Genomic DNA, 12,960 nt, shown 5'->3' on the forward strand with positions numbered 1-12,960 from the left:
ACACGTTGCCGTTGTTGGTCTTTCGGCTGTCGGAATATCGCCTTTTCGATCACCTACATGTTCGGTCGTTCCGTCTCGATCTTCTGGGTGTCGGTGAAGTGGCGGTTCAGTTATTCAAAGTAGACCCATATATACACATATATGTGTTTGGACTAATTCTACCAGTCTTTCCTGGACTTCCAACCACAGAATGACTGCCCAAATCAGCTTTCTTGGAATCTTGTTATATGCCTTCTCCAAGTCTAGGAATGCCCAGTTAGACTCTCTCTTCATCTTCACCTTCTTTTTCTGCTGTCTCACAGCAAATATTAGGATGATTGGGATGCATTCTGATCTGAATCTGAACTGCTCATCTCCCATCTTATTTTCTAATATTCTGTGTATTTATTTATCAGTTACACTCTCCAGCACTTTCATGCAGTGTGATAAGAGTTTAATATCTCTGTACTACCTCCTGTTGTGAATGTTCAATATGTTGTTAAACACTAGCACTAGAATGTTTTTTCTCCACTCACCTGGGATATGCCTTTCTCTCAACAGCACAATGAACACTTCAGGAGCCATTTCTTTCCTAACGCACAGCATCTTGATCATAGGTTCATAGGTAAGCACCAAGTTAGCTGCACTTGAGGGCCATTTATGCCTAGCCAGTTTCCCTTTTTGTGCTCGAATTAACCTATCCCATTTGGCTACAGATTGGACTGACCCATCCTGTGGTCAACAGTTATATAATACCCCAATGAGAATAACTAGGATCATACCATAGTTAAACAGCGGGGACACATGCATGGGATAAAGCATATAGGAGCTGCCTCTGTTCATCAGTAGAAGACCTGGGGTAAATTTTCTGTTTCCCATCCATACAGCCAAGCTGCTCTTAAATATGGACAGGAATGAACTTTGTTTTATGTGGATGGGGAGTCTGTTCCAGAGTAGTGGTACCCTCAGAGATATACTTGTCGCTCCAAACCATTCTCTTGATGTTGCAGAAAAGGTTTATTTTGCTAGACACAGTACTTCTGATGCCATCTGACTTGCTGATGTGCAGTAAATCCATCAGCATTGGGTCAGAGGATGCCTTGCATGCCAGACACAGGTCAGTTCTTTGCAGTATGCAAGATACATACCTGTTGTGACTTCATGTGAGCATGCTGCTTTCCCTGACTTCATTTCTTTAGTGCCATTTTTACTTCTTCTTGGGTGGGTTCTTCTTCCTCTTTCATCATAGGCTGTGCATGGGACAGTACAGCTTCTGTCAGGTTTTCTTCATTCAGAAGCTCCTGGAAGTACTGCTTCCATCTGCTTTTGATGTCCTCTGGATTAGTGAGCACACTGTTGTTGGCATTCTTTATGAACAGTGATTCCTGAACATCATCTTTATGTTTTTGCCTTGCACCCTGACAAAAGTTTCTTGTGCCATCTTCCAATTTACTTTCAAAACCTGGTAGTGTTTTTTGGCACCTTGGTCTTTGCCATTGTGACTGCTCTCTTTGTTAACCAGCCAGTATTCTCTGTTAGCCTGGTCCATCTTTTCTATCTCCCACTTTTTCCTGTATTCCTTTCTTTCTTTTGATAACTTCATGAACTTCTGCATTCCACCACCAGCTTTCCTTATGAACCTTGTTTTCATGTGTCTCAGACACGCATCTGTCCTATAGTCTTCAAACATGCTGTTCTGAGATGCCGCCATTCAGTTTTCTTTGCCATCATTTATTTCCTCTTCTTCAAGAGGTTTTAGAGCCCTAAGTAGCCCCTTGAACTCTTGTGCTTTCACTCCAGTCAACGTCCAGATCTAGTCTTTGTTGACCTTACAGCCTTCTCTGACCACTGCTTGTTGTTGACTATGGTAATCAGTGGTTTATGTTCTAGGCCAACAGTTTCACTTTGGATGACTTTGAAACCTCTTATTCTACTCCAATGCCCTTCCATTACTAGGAGGAAATCTACTTGGGTTGCATGTTGCCTGCCCATGTATGTAATCTAGCAAATGCCTCTCTTGGTAAACCACATGTTGTGCACCAAACCATTTGAAGAATGCCCTCTCCTTCTTTAGTTCTGTTGTTCCACACTTGTGCACCAATACAGTCCTCATATCCTGTTTCGTCTGTCCTAGTATGAGCACTATCTCATTATCAACACCAATTCATTGTGTCCTACTTTATGTAGTATAACCTGCAACTGATGCCTGAATGCCTTTTTTCTTTGCTATTACAACCCTGCTGTGGAGCACAGACCATGATTATGAATACTGTTCCACTGGAGTCTGCTTGCCATGAGTCTGTCATTAATTCTGATGACAACCTTCAAGGTCTTCAGAAGACTATTTCTCTCTCACCACAATTCCCACATCATTTCTAGGCTGTCCTCTACCTGAATAGCAGAATCCAGATCCAAGCCAAGTGACTTTGCTGTACTTCCCCTCCACTTTGTCTCTTGAATACGTAGGAAGTCCAGTCTACTCTTTATCACCAGACTATCCATTTATAAGCTGCATCCTGTCAGTGAACCTACATTCAGTGTAGCAATCCTTAGTTCATTTTTTTTCAGATACATCAACAGCAAGATTATAAGAAAAACTATAAAATGGTTTACAGGTCTCTGTAACTGGGTATCTAAAAGAAACCATGCTAAAAACTAAAACAGCAGCAATGCTTTTCAGAACTGCCCAGTCTCAGACACCACCCTATCAACTTTATCAACCATTTAAATAACACAATAAGCCAATGTTTGAGCCATATTTTACTGGATATAGACAGGCTACTCAGGTAACTAAAACTTTGGTATAAAAGCTCAAAACTTCTCTCACCTAAAGCAAGAACAGCCACAGCAATAAAAGTACCATTTTCCCCACACCGAAATACAACATTCCAGAAAAAACTGATCACGTAATATTATTCTTCTACAGACAGACACAATACACCTTGATTCTAGCAATGCATCTGATATGGCACAGTAATGCGCCATCTTAATAGATGAAGTTAAATCCCACAGTTTAAATAAATAGTTAACTAAATTAAAAACTGTTTAAATGACATGACATGGTACATTAAGTTCAGGAATGAATTAGGTGAGATAAAAACCTATGGATGAGGAAGAGTCTCATATATATATATATATATATATATATATATATATATATATATATATACACATATATATACACACACACACACACACACACACACACACACACACACACACACACACACACACACAGTGTTTATCCACAAGTCAAGATGATGAACTATATCAATGATCTAAAGATAATGATGCACACAAAAGCAGAAATGGACATTGTATTATTATTTATGGAGCATATTTAAATGGCCCACAGATAGTAAGATACATCATGAAAAAGGCACACTTGTTAAATTCAGTAATATAGCACAGAAGAAAAGTAAATAATTTTGAAGAAAGATTACAAAGACATCTGGATTACAGACACGTTAACAGTGCACATAGTGTCATCTGTTCGGAAGCAATGCAATTAAGGTATTGCATCTTACAACTTATAACATCTGGAAGTGTAGCTGCAATGATGCCATGTTTAATGCATTAATGAGGTACAAAGTAGAATAAAGAAATTCTGTACCAGAGCAGTTATGAAGTTAAAATTATAAAACGGACAGAGAAATTTAATGAGCACTACAAAGTGCAAAACATGCAAAACAATCTGTTCTGTTCTTGTCATAAGGGGTTAGATAAATAAAACTCTGGTAATATACAATGCTTCAAAGAAAACAGACACAGAATCTCATTACTATAAACAAAATAATTAAAATCTTCCAAAACAACAAAGTGGCAGACATAACTGAAATCTATTTGATATCCTTGCCTGTGCTGTTTGTATGTATGTATGTATGCATATATGTACGTATGTACGTACCTACATGGTGCATTATCAACCCAGAGTTTAAAGAAATGAGAAATATAGCCGCAAATGCCTTCATGCACAACAACAAGAACAAGTAAATGGTTCAGTGGCAGGATAGCCAGTGACTGGAATAAGCTAAATCATGTAAAAAGAACTACTACAAGTTGGACAATATTTAAGACTAGGCTATATAGTGTTTTAAGTGACAATAAAATACAACTGAATGAGCAGGAAAATGATAAATTGAATGATAAATTGGAATTGTCTGCCTGAATGAATGAAAGACTGAAAATTAAAGTATGTGAAATGTGGACAATGATGCTTTCATACTACAGATACCCTAGTCAGTTTCAAAAGCAGGTAACATGAATTCCCCCCATATCTCTCATTACAATGCAATGACTTGACCGTTAACTCTGAGCTTCTTTCAAATCTTAAACCAAATTGTACATAATTCTACTACTGAATTTGATTTACATATTGATTCACCTTCATAATAATATTTGATTATCTTGTGGTTCAGGACTTGAAAATTCTCAAACCTCATTGTATAATATTTTCAATCTAAAGTTAATCTGCTCTTTTTATATGACAATGTGATTATCAATGATGACCATAAATGCACATACAGTAACATTTTGTGATTGCTTTATGGCTCAAGGCAGGACCAAACAGGGTCCTGAGACCTGCTAACCCACCTGAGTAACAAATGTAAATAAATTAATGCATGAATGCTTCTTGCATCATTTTGTACCATTCCATTAACAATTCCTTCTTCTGTACCTTGCTGCACTATCTGTAGTAATGCATGCCACCCAGGATTCTCTGGCTGTTAACATCTACCTCATACCACAGTCAACTGTTTCAAAGGTTTCTGGACTCACTTTATTTACATTTTCTCCTTCAACTTTTTCTTCGATGTCAGTCTCTAATCCTACCTTACACTCTTAGCTGACTGAATATGATTTCTATTTATCTCATGTTCTCCCTGAGCTTTCACACTAAGTAATTCATTTACAATATCCATTACATATGCATTATCCTATTACTTACCCTTTTTTGTCATAGTTTCTTATGCAGCCATGTTGTTTTTATCAGTTTACATGTCACAGTTTTTCTTCCCTAATTATTTTGTGACAACACTTGCAGTTTTCAAGTGCCTTTGCCAAGTTGTGAAAAAACATAAAAAGGTTCTGTTCCCTGAATACAAATCTGTGAAATGGGCAACAGTGGGTAGCAGGAAAGTCTGGAAAAATGTGACTGAATGTGTAATTCCCTCCATTCTTAAATTACACCTAGAGTTTTCAAACATAAGCAGATGGTAGTAATGTTATTCTTATTAAATAATAACTACAACAACAATAAACTGCTGTAGAAATACTTTTAGCGTGAAGGTACCTTCTGGCAGTTCAGTGTTTACATAGTAACTATTTCTGACTGATAATTACACAAAATTCCAGAATGCTCATGCAGACTACTGAAGCCGAGTCTAAGCAGTTCTGCAACCCCAAAGATAGGGATACCACAAGCGCTCTCTCTTTTTATAACATAAGGAAACTTTCTGGTTGCTTAAGTCAATACGAGAGCAAAATAATATTTGCGTGTTTTGAGATCTCATTCTTCACAACTGTAATTAATGTGTTGTAGAGCATGACATGCATCTATTCAGGTTAAAAACAGCATTCAATCCAGGCTGTAGCCTGATACCCAACCACAGCAGCAACTACCACTGAAATACATGACCATGTATGAAGAAACTGTCAATGAATATGCCAGAACTTTTTTTAAATGATTGCTGAGGAGTTTGTTCCTCTAGAGTACCTCACTTAAAATGTGTCTTCCTCTTCACAAAATTTTAAAATAAATAGTGGCCCAGTTAAAGAACAAGCAATGCAAACTAATTGCATGTCTGTGCAAAACCTTTATTTTGAATGTCTGTGTAACTTTAGACGACAAAAAAAGCATGCCTGCTTTAGAGTTTGCACTGTTCAATTCACATCAAATAGGTTTTAGTTCCCTTTTAAACAATGCAACTGTTCTGGTACAATACAGCCAGAAATAAAATATTAAAAAAAAATACATATTAAAGTTGTGGATATTACAGCTATTCAAAATGTTTTTTTTTCCTTTTCCAATTACTTTTTATTGCTTTGTTTTCCAAAAATACAAAGTAAAACAGACATAACAGCATGTAAACATAAATGAGTAAAACAGACGTAACAGTATGTAAACATAAATGAGTAAAGGTAAACAATTTTTACAGAGAAACAATTAGACACTTGCTAGAAATTAAAGACTAATAACTGACGTGATTACATCATATCTAAGGGTTACAAAAGAACGAGGTTATGATACAAAGTTGAGTGCAAGGTTTGTATAGGTAGGGTACCTTTACTAACTAGAATGAATGAAAAAAAAAAACTTAAAAACTAAATACATATTAACAATATTTACAATGTTGGAAGCCATCCGTTCATTGTTATCCTAGAAGTATGTTTTATGTTCTAGTGATACATAATTTGTGTTTAGTAAAGTAGAGGTTATTTTATGTTTTTTTTTTTTTAACTGCCACCTGATTTTCGTTTAGTTTTATATATTCTGTATGCTTGTCAAAATTGTGTCTAGAAGAGAGTTCCAGTATGTTTGAAAGCATGATGGTGAATGGGCGTGCCTTCGCTGAAGGTTGGGCGTGGGGCAGGCAACTCGGCACCATAAAAAAAAATCTACTGCCAATCATTAGCGGACCGGAGTTCTGCTGTGGCGACCCCTAACCGGGAAAAGCCGAAGAGAGAAACAAACAAGTAGCTAGTTTGTGGGAGGTGAAATATTTAACTGCCATGTCTTTAAAATTGTTCCATGAGATATTTTTATTATTAACCTAGTTCTTAGATATATAAAATTTAAGTAGGACGCATACTGTAACTAAGATATGCTTGCGCATTCCATTAATTGAACTAGGGATTATGTGCAGAATCACTGTTTCCCAGGAGAGGGTGGTTTTTGCGTATCCAACTTTTTCAAGTTGCACTCTTAAGGGACACCAGAGCTTGGAGATTTTCTTACAGCTCCAGAAGATGTGGAGAATATCCACATCTTCACTAGAGCAGAAAGGGCACAATGAGCATTTTTTGTAACCAAATTTTTTGAGGACAGTTGATGTACAGTATGCGTTGTTGTTAATCATCATTTGTGTGTATATAAAATTTCTGAAAAGTGCAAGTATTAAGGTATTGTTGATGGCTTATTGTTTGTGTACTACTGTGATGGTATTATTTTTTTCCCAGACTCCTGAGTAAAGTAGCGCAGATTTGTGTTTTGACTCATTTATTAATTTATAGGATTTTGAAATCATTTTTTCTTTAGCCGCTAGTGCTTTGATTATGTTTTGGGTATTTTCTATATTTTCCACCTCTATTTTGTGGTTTGAGTATTTTAGCTTTACTAGTGATATAATTTGTCGAAGAATATAGTTATAGCTGCCTCGCGTCTTAAATTTTGCTCTTAATTTATCAAGTGTTCCTTCCTTGTGCTGTAAGATATGCCATACCGTTAATTCTTTAATTAATGGGAATGATTTGAGTTAAATCATTTTGTTGTTTAACTTGATATTCGGCTTTATATGTATAGGTTGTAGCAATAGTAATGAATTCTTCAGATTGATGGATGAAAACAGAGATTGGAACACAGTTATTGTATCTTTCGGCTTTTCTCAGCTAGGGGTCGCCACAGCGGAACTCGGTCCGCTAATGATTGGCAGTAGATTTTTACGTACCGAGTTGCCAGCCCTGATGCACAACCTTCAACGAAGGTACGCCCATTCACGCATGTCTCCACACAGAAGACGCTATAGCTGAGAATCACCACCACAGTGCAGAGATTGGAACACAGTAATTTCATTTTTAATTATTGGGTGTAGTTTGCAAAAAAAAATTTTTTTGTTTAAGATGAAGAAAAGGAGCAGCTTTTGGGATTAATATTTAGGGAGTTTAATAGATTTGCCAATATTTTGACCCATATTAGATACCAGATCTCTTTAGAGCTATTATATTCTGAAATTTGGATCAACCGGTTTGCTTTTATGATAAGACAGTATAGATTAAAATCTGGTAGCCCCAACCCACCTTTTATTTTTGGTACTGTAAGATTCTGGTAGCGTATTCTTGTTGTTTTAGGGTGCCACAGGAATTTGGAAAGTGCCTTTTCCATTGTTGTAAATACTTTTTTTGGTATGCTGAGACTAATAGAATTTAGCTGAAATAATATTTGGGAAGAATATTAATTTTAATAATGCCAGATTTAGACAGAAGAGATAGATTAATGTTTACCTATCTTAAGATGTCCTGCCTAATTTTATCCCAGGTTTTTAAGAGATTTGAATTATGCATTTCTTTGTAGGTGTGGGAAAAGTTTATGGCTAGGTATTTTAGCGTGTAGCTTAAAGGTATATCAACTAAAGGGAAGTATGATGCATTATGATTTATGGGGTTAAGAGGGAATATGGAGGATTTTTGGGGTTCATGTTGTAATTTGCTATTCTGGAAAATTGTTTAATTGAGGAAAGTATTTTTGGTAAGTCTGTGTTTGGGAGTTCGAAGTATAAGTTTAGGTCATCAGTGAAAGCTGAGTAATTTACTATTGTGTTATAAACCTTTGGGAAATGGTGATAGATGTTTTGGGTATTGTGGAGTAATAGTGCTCTAAATATATGTTGAAAAGAAACTGAGACAATGGGCAACCTTGGCGAGTCCCATTTGTGATTTTGATGGGTTGGGAGTACATCTTGTTAATGCTTAGCATGGTGGTAGCATTGCTGTAAATCATCTTAATGGCAGTTATAAAAGATGGGGGAAGTTAAAGTGTGACATTGCTGAGAAAAGGAAATCTAGGTCAACATTGTCAAATGCTTTTGAGGAGTCTATTATAAGTGCATATCTTGGATATTTGTCCTTAGCTAAGAGAGAGATTAAGGTGTCTAACATGCAGGTATTGTCACCGTCTTTTTTTCATAAAACCCAGTTGTTCTGGGGAAATAATTTTGTCCAAGGTTTTTTGTAATCTGTTAACTAACAATGAAGTCAGAATTTCTATGTCAAGATTTATAAGGGCAATGGGCCTGTAATTCATAGGGTTTTGTTTGTCTGAATTTGGTTTTGGTATTAAAATTGTCTTTGAATTATTTAAGTATTTATCTGTAAAGCCATACTCTATAATAAAGTTGTAGAGTCTTAACAAAATTGGAGCCAATATGTGGCTAAGGTTTTTGTAGAACATAGCCGTAAATCCGTCAGGACCTGGGGATTTATTAACCTTTAGTTTTTTTAATCACTATTTTTATTTCACTGATTGATAAGGGACTGTTCAATAGGTTATATTGTTGTTCTTCAAGTTTTGGGAATTTTAAGTTAAGAACCTCTCTTGTAAATTAGACAAATATTTTTGCTTTTCGGGGTTATAAATATTGTTATACATGTTGTTTAATGTTTAATACATTATTTATTCCAGGTGTTTTACTGCTTCTCCACCTTGTTTTTTCTTATTGTTATACATGCCCCAGAATGAGTTAATTATATCTTCATTATTGTACACATTTCTATCTTTATAATGCATTTCTGGGATATTGTGGAGAGTTTTCTTAATGTTTATCATATTTGCTAGTACCTTAGAAGGGGTTTGTGCCCATTCAGAGTATTTATAGATGAGTTTCAGCTCATTTAGTGTGTGTTTATGTAGTTGTACAGAGTAAAGTTCTTTTTGGATTTATTTCTAGTTCTTGTGAGTGATGGGTTTGTAGTTGTAATTCAGTGCTTGTGTACTGCGTTTTGAGCAAACTAATCTGTTCTTGTTTTTTATGCAATGAAGCTTTCTGTATTAAAATTCCCCTTAATACTGTTTTGGTGGTTGCCCATTGAATGTCAAGTGGAATTTGGGTTTGTGATGCATCTTGATCTAATTGTTTTATAGTTTTACCTATCTCCTCAATTAACTCTTTATGGTTTAAAAGTTTTTTGTTTAAATACCACTTAGAGGGATCACTCTGTTTAGAAGTTTGAAAGTTTTTGTTGAGTGTAATTGTGATTCTGGAGTAATCTTAGATTATTCTTTTATTAATTACTTATTTTTGACAAATCCAAGAGAGGTTTGAGGAGATCGGGTAATATTCTATTCTTGACCAAACTTTATGTGGAGGGGAGTAGAAAGTATACTTTTTATTGATCTGTCATGATTCATATTTAGGTAAGGGTCGACAAGGCGGTGATTTTGTTCAAGATCATTTAGGGCGGATGCAACCTGGACTGGTTGCTTTTTGTTTTTGTTAGAGCTATCAGTAAGTGGGTCAATTAGGTAATTCCAGTCCCACCCCTATAATGATAAGAGTGGTTGGGAAAGTTTAAGAGTAAATTATAAATTTTGTATAGAAAAAAATGTTGGTTTGAACATGGGCCATATATATTCAAGAAGAGAGTATTGTTTTTTGTTTGTGGATGTGTGCCGGTGAAAAAGTACCATCTTCCTTTCGTGTCATAACTACCGTTGGTTATATTCTCTTAAAAGGATTCTTTGATAATAGCTGTTCATTTTGAAGCGGAGCTGTCCCCTGATAAAATGATTTGCCTGATCCATTTTATTGAGCTGATTTTTAACCATTGTTCTTTATTTAGGTGTGTTTCTTGTAAGAATATGATATTGGAACTAGCTTGATAAATTAAGTGTAGGATTAGATTTAACTTTTTACTATCACCTAACCCATTAACCTTCCATGTGCCTACTATATACATACCAAGCTATATATCTTTTGTATAATATATTGTGTGTGGCCTTAAGTTGTATTTGAAATGATTTAAGTATTGGTGTAGAGGAAAGAAGTTGTTCTTAGAAAACATACATTTATTCAGGATGGCTTCCAACCTATTTTCACCTACCTGAGTGCCTGCCCACATATCTCCCTTTCTTTTTGTGGTATTACACTTTATATTTGGTTTGTTGTTTGTATATCATCTAGGAAAGCTGTTGTAGTACTGGTATAGGGAGATATTAACTAGGAACTTTGCTTAATTCCAAGTAATGCTAATCATGCATGACACACATTGCTTGCTCCTTAATGAGGTGTGTGCTCTAAAAACATGTTAGAACTGTTACAGGTTGTTGCACAACAGTGAGTATTTCTGGTTTTGAACTATTTCTGGGTTTTTTGAGAGGCTAAAAACTGCTCTCAGTTTTGGTTATAGAATAGTTTTGACCATTTACATAGGTGTCTAAACTTTTTGACCACAGTTAAGGTAAGAAAGGTTATTACTACGCACGTGCTTGAGCCTATTTGAAGTAGGACCAGAAGGACATGGACTTGCTTCACACCATACTATTTTGTGGTGATCATTTCTCTTACAGACTTGTAGTTTATATTCATGACCAGTGGTATTAGAATTTTAACCTTTGTGTTCAAACATCTTTATATATGGAGAATACAGTTTGCAATACCTGCATTGTGTTTTCATTAATTTCAGTTTTAAAGACTAGCTTCCCTGAAGGATTATTTGTGGAAGTGTCATTGTTGAGTTTATTACCCCTATTATGATTAACAGAATAACAAAACTTGTGCACATTCAACAAACTTGTCTGTTCTTACTTACATTAAACCCATTTTTCAGTATGAGTGACATTCAGAATCAACTGAGGGGAAAAAACATTAGCTGGTGGTGTTCTACTTTTAAACATGGTGCTTATCTGGCATATTTCACCTAGTTCAATTTTTAGCAGTCTTCCTATCCATGCTATGACTGCAATGCTATGATGCATGGGAACAAAACAATATTATTATGTTCCTTCCTGTTGTTTCTAAAGATTTTTATACCTCTGTATGAGATTATGTTAGATCTGTCAGTCGTCCTTGTTACTACAGCAACATTATTTAGAGAACAACATATACACAAAATGTATAAGCCATTCAGTTAACAGTTCTTTTAAGAAAAAAAATACAGCTATTCAAAATGTTAAAGCCAATAAAGAAAATATTTCTAGACTGTAGCTGTTGTTAGAGAAAAGGCCTATTTAGCTAGTGGCAACATTATCTTTAAAAAAAAAAAAAACACCCATCAGAACAGCAGTTCATTACACACAATTAGAACTACGCTAAATTGCAATTTTAATAATTATTTATTCTATGTTTTGTATTTAACAACTTTACACAAAACATGCCCTAAACTAATAAAACAAAACTCTGAGCAGCAAAGCAAGGAGGCACAGACAAAATCTACGTTAAGCGCTTTTCGTTTATGAGTTACACAAACTTCATCAGACAGTATACAAATTACAGCAATCATCTTAAATACAAATAAAGACTCACAATTATCCAATCAGATGGATTTTAAAAACAAACAGGAACGCCCATTTTTTAAAAATGTACCATCACGTACTAAAAACCAAAAATCAGTAAGAAATTTACTTAACAAAAACAGATGTTAAATATACTACCAAGTTGAAAAATCAACTTACAAAACAATATAAAATACACTTAAACTTTCCTTATAACAAGTTAATAAGTGAGAACAATTGTAAAAAATTATAAATAACTTGTTCTACAAAATTGTTCTAACAAACCAAACTTTTAAGCTTAAGTAAACTACTAATACTACACCCATCATTAAGCCCTGGGTAGACATAGGCATTCAATCTAATCTGCCATGTTAATTCCAGTTCTTCTAATCTAAGTTCAACTGGTGCACCCCTTAACGTAACATTAACTTGGTCTATGACAATGAACTTGAAACAATGGTCAGCATTTTGTTGCACATGTTTAGCTAGTGCGTTTTCGAGTTTATGTTTTTTAATTGCATATAAATGCTCATAAATTCGATTCCGCAACTTTCTTTCAGTCTTGCCCACATAGTAAGCGGGACAAGACTGACATAGGGCAAGGTATACAACCATTGTAGAGTTGCAATTATTTCTCAATTTTAAAGTGTATTGAAAATTATTAATAAAGAATCTATTTGATTCTAAAATATGAGAACAATAATTGCAGGATTGACATTTATACATGCCTGGAATTCTGACCGTACTTGCTTGGTTGTTTTCACAGTATTCTTTTA

This window comes from Protopterus annectens, chromosome 3.part1 (assembly GCF_019279795.1).
Source record: "Protopterus annectens isolate FY-2018-M chromosome 3.part1, PAN1.0, whole genome shotgun sequence".
NCBI lineage: Eukaryota > Metazoa > Chordata > Ceratodontiformes > Protopteridae > Protopterus > Protopterus annectens.